The sequence below is a fragment of the Mesoplodon densirostris genome, chromosome X, assembly GCF_025265405.1.
Source record: "Mesoplodon densirostris isolate mMesDen1 chromosome X, mMesDen1 primary haplotype, whole genome shotgun sequence".
NCBI lineage: Eukaryota > Metazoa > Chordata > Mammalia > Artiodactyla > Ziphiidae > Mesoplodon > Mesoplodon densirostris.
Window position 1 is genome coordinate 90,536,100 of NC_082681.1, and position 4,810 is coordinate 90,540,909.

At 37.8% G+C, this 4,810-nt stretch overlaps 1 pseudogene; it reads left to right on the forward strand.

The window, feature by feature from the left end:
• Window positions 1-3,228: 3,228 nt before the first annotated feature.
• On the forward strand, window positions 3,229-4,015 carry LOC132481891 (small ribosomal subunit protein eS4, X isoform-like; annotated as a pseudogene).
• The last annotated feature ends 795 nt before the right edge of the window (window positions 4,016-4,810 follow it).

Consider the following 4,810-nt stretch of genomic DNA (forward strand, 5'->3'; position numbering starts at 1 on the left):
GGCCATAGAAGACAAGCCCATGGCTAACTTCATGCTCAGTGGTGAAAAACTGAAAGCATTTCCTCTAAGGTCAGAAACAAGACAAAGATGCCCACTCTCTTCACTTTTATTCAACATAATATTGGAAATCCTAGCCACAGCAGTCAGACAAGGAAAAGACATAAATGGAAACAATATTGAAAATGAATAAGTAGAATTGTCACTGTTTGCAGATGAAATGATACTACATATGGAAAATCCTAAAGACACCACCTAAAAGGGGTGGGATGAACTGGGAGATTGGGATTGACATATATACACTAATATGTGTAAAATAGATAATTAATAAGAACCTGCTGTATAGTACAGGGAACTCTACTCAGTGCTCTGTGGTGACCTAAATGAGAAAGAAATCCCAAACAAGGAGATATATGTATACATATAGCTGATTCACTTCACTGTACAGCAGAAACTAACACAACATTGTTAAGCAACTACACCCCAATTTTTTTTAAAAAAAAACACCTAAAATTTATTAGAACTAATTAATGAATTCAGTAAAGTTGCAGGATACACAATTAATACACAGAAGTCAGTTGCCTTTCTATACAATAATAATGAATTATCAGAAAGAGAAATTATTAAAACAAGCCTATTTACAACTGAATCAAAAAGAATTAAGTACCTAGGAATAAATGTAACCAAGAAAGTAAAAGACTCATACTTGGAAAACGAATAGGTATTGATGAAAGAAACTGAAGATGATACAAATGGATGGAAAGATATACCATGTTCATGGGTTGGAAGAATTAATATTGTTAGGCAGAACACTCTATGACATAAATCACAGCAAGATCCTTTTTGACCCACCTCCTAGAGGAATGGAAATAAAAACAAAAATAAACAAATGGGACCTAATGAAACTTAAAAGCTTTTGCACAGCAAAGGAAACAATAAACAAGACGAAAAGACAACCCTCAGAATGGGAGAAAATATTTGCAAATGAAGCAACTGACAAAGGATTAAGCTCCAAAATTTACAAGCAGCTCATGTAGCTCAAGCAGCTCAATATCAAAAAAACAAACAACCCAATCCAAAAATGGGCAGAAGACCTAAATAGACATTTCTCCACAGAAGATATACAGAGTGCCAACAAACACATGAAAGAATGCTCAACATCATCAATCATTAGAGAAATGCAAATCAAAACTACAATGAGATATCATCTCACACCAGTCAGAATGGCCATCATCAAAAAATCTACAAACAATAAATGCTGGAGAGGGTGTGGAGAAAAGGGAACACTCTTGCACTGTTGATGGGAATGTGAACTGATACAGCCACTATGGAGAACAGTATGGAGGTTCCATACAAAACTAAAAATAGAATTACTATACAACCCAGCAATCCCACTACTAGGCATATACCCTGAGAAAACCATAATTGAAAAAGAGTCATGTACCAAAATGTTCATTGCAGCACTATTTACAATAGCCAGGACATGGAAGCAACCTAAATGTCCATAAACAGATGAATGGATAAAGAAGATGTGGCACATATATACAATGGAATATTACTCAGCCATTAAAAGAAAGAAAATTGAGTTATTTGTAGTGAGGTGGATGGACCTAGAGTCTGTCATACAGAGTGAAGTAAGTCAGAAAGAGAAAAACAAATACCATATGCTAACACATATATATGGAACCTAAGAAAAAAAAAAAAAGGTCATGAAGAACCTAGGGGCAAGATGCGAATAAAGATGCAGACCTACTAGAGAATGGACTTGAGGATATGGGGAGGAGGGAGGGTAAGCTGTGACAAAGTGAGAGAATGGCATGGACATATATACACTACCAAATGTAAAATAGATAGCTAGTGGGAAGCAGCTGCATAGCACAGGGAGATCAGCTGGGTGCTTTGTGACCACCTAGAGGGGTGGGATAGGGAGGGTGGGAGGGAGGGATATGCAAGAGGGAAGAGATATGGGGATATATGTATATGTATAACTGATTCACTTTGTTATAAAGCAGAAACTAAGACACCATTGTAAAGCAATCATACTCCAATAAAGATGTTAAAAAAAACTTTCTGTTATAAACAAACAAATAAATAAATAAAGTGGCAGAGCCGGGGGTGGGGGGAAAGAATTAATATTGTTAAAATGACCATACTACCCAAGATGATCTACAGATTTGATGCAATCCTTATCAAAGTACCAATGAAATATTTCACTGAACTGGAACAAAGGATCCTACACTTTGTATGGCATCACACACACACTAAAACCCAAGTAGCCAAAACAGTCTGAGAAAGAAGAAAAAGCTGGAGGTATCACACTCCCTGATTTCAAACTATACTAAAAAGCTACACTAATCAAAACAGTATGGTACTGGCATGAAAACAGACACATATATCAATGTAACAGAATAAGGAGTCCAGAAATAAACCCACATTTATATGGTTAATTAATCTATGACAAAGGAGGCACAAATATGCAATATGAGAAAGACAGCTTCTTCAGTAAATGATGTTGGAAAAACTAAACAGCCATATGCCAAAAAAAACCCCAACAAACTGGACTACTTTTTCATACCATGTACAAAAGTAAACTCAAAATGGATTAAAGACTTAAATGTAACACCTGAAACCATAAAATTCATAGAAGAATCACAGGCAATACATTCTCTGACATTTATCTTAGCAACGTGTTTTTGGATAGGTCTCCTCAGGCAAGGGAAACAAAATGGGACTACATCAAAATAAAAAGCTTTTGCACGGTGAAAAAAATTATCAACAAAATGAAAAGGAAATGAGAGATTATATTTGCAAATGATATATCCAACAAGAGGTTAATATGCAAAATATGAAAAGAACTCATACAACTCAACATCAAAAAAACAAACCCAAGTAAAAAATGGGCATATGGGGCTTCCCTGGTGGCGCAGTGGTTGAGAATCTGCCTGCTAATGCAGGGGACACGGGTTCGAGCCCTAGTCTGGGAGGATCCCACATGCCATGGAGCACCTAGGCCCGTGAGCCACAACTACTGAGCCTGCGCGTCTGGAGCCTGTGCTCCAGAACGAGAGGCCGCGATAGTGAGAGGCCTGCGCACTGCGATGAAGAGTGGCCCCCGCTTGCCACAACTAGAGAAAGCCCTCGCACAGAAACGAAGACCCAACACAGCAAAAATAAATTAATTATTTTTTTTAAAAAAATGGGCATAGGGCTCTTTTCGTGCCTAGTGCAGCCATGGCTCGTGGTCCCAAGAAGCACCTGAAGCATGTAGCAGCTCCAAAGCATTGAATGCTGGATAAACTGACTGGTGTGTTTGCTCCTCGTACATCTACTGGTCCCCACAAGCTAGGGGAATGTCACCCCCTAATCATTTTCCTAAGGAACAGACTTAAGTATGCCCTAACAGATGAAATAAAGAAGATCTGCATGCAGCGTTTCATTTGGATTGATGGCAAGGTCCGCACTGATATAACCTACTGCTGGTTTTATGGATGTCATCAGCATTGACAAGACTGGAGAGAATTTTCGTCTGATATATGGCACCAAGAGCCGCTTCGCTGTTCATTGTATTACACCTGAGGAGGCCAAGTATAAGTTGTGTAAAGTGAGAAAGATCTTTGTGGGGACAAAAGGAATCCCTCATCTGGTGACCCATTATGCTCCCACCATCCACTACCCTGATCCCCTCATCAAGGTGAATGACACCATTCAAATTGATTTGGAGACTGGCAAGATTACTGATTTCATCAAATTTGACACTGGTAACCTGTGCATGGTGACTGGAGGTGCTAACCTGGGAAGAACTGGTGTGATCACTAACCGGGAGAGACATCCTGGTTCTTTTGATGTAGTTCATGTGAAAGATGCCAGTGGCAACAGCTTTGCCACCTGGCTCTCCAACATTTTCATTATTGGCAAAGGCAACAAACCATGGATCTCTCTTCCTCATAGAAAGGGTATCCGCCTTACCATTGCTGAGGAGAGAGACAAGAGACTGGTGGCCAAACACAGCAGTGGATAAAATGATCTCTAAGTGACATGATTGGAAAAGTCTTTGTACTTAAAGATAATACCACATTAAAAAAATGGGCATAGGACCTAAATAGATATTTTTCCAAAGAAGACATACATATGGCCAACAGACACATGAAAAGATGCTCAACATCACTAATCATCAGAGAAATTCAAATCAAAATCACAATGAGATACCACCTCACACATGTCAGAATAGCTATTACCAAAAAGACAACAAAATACAAGTGTTGGTGAAGATGTGGAGAAAAGTGAACACTCCAGCACTGTTGGTGGAAATACAAGTTGGTGCAGCCAGTATGGAAAACAGTATGGAAGTTCCTTGAAATTTAAAAATAGAACTGTCATATAATTCAGCAATTCCACTTCAGGGGATTTACCCAAAGAAAACAAAAATACTAATTCAAAAAGTTATGTGCACTTCATGTTTATTGCAGCATTATTTACAATAGCCAAGATAGTAAAGCAACCTAGGTGTCCATCAATAGACAAATGGATAAAGAAGATATGGTATTGTATCTCGATAATTTAAAAAAAATTTTAATACATTGAATTGGATTGAGTTGGATGGAAATGAAAATAAATCATATCAAAATTTGAAGAATAAAGCTAATGCAGTGCTAACATGGCTGTTTCCACATTTGTAATCAACCAGTGTAATCCATCACATCAACAGACTAAACAAGAAACATCATATAATCATATCAATTGATACAGAAGAGCTTTTGACAAAAATTCAACGTCCATTCATGATAAAAAATAATGCTCAGAATAATAGTGATAG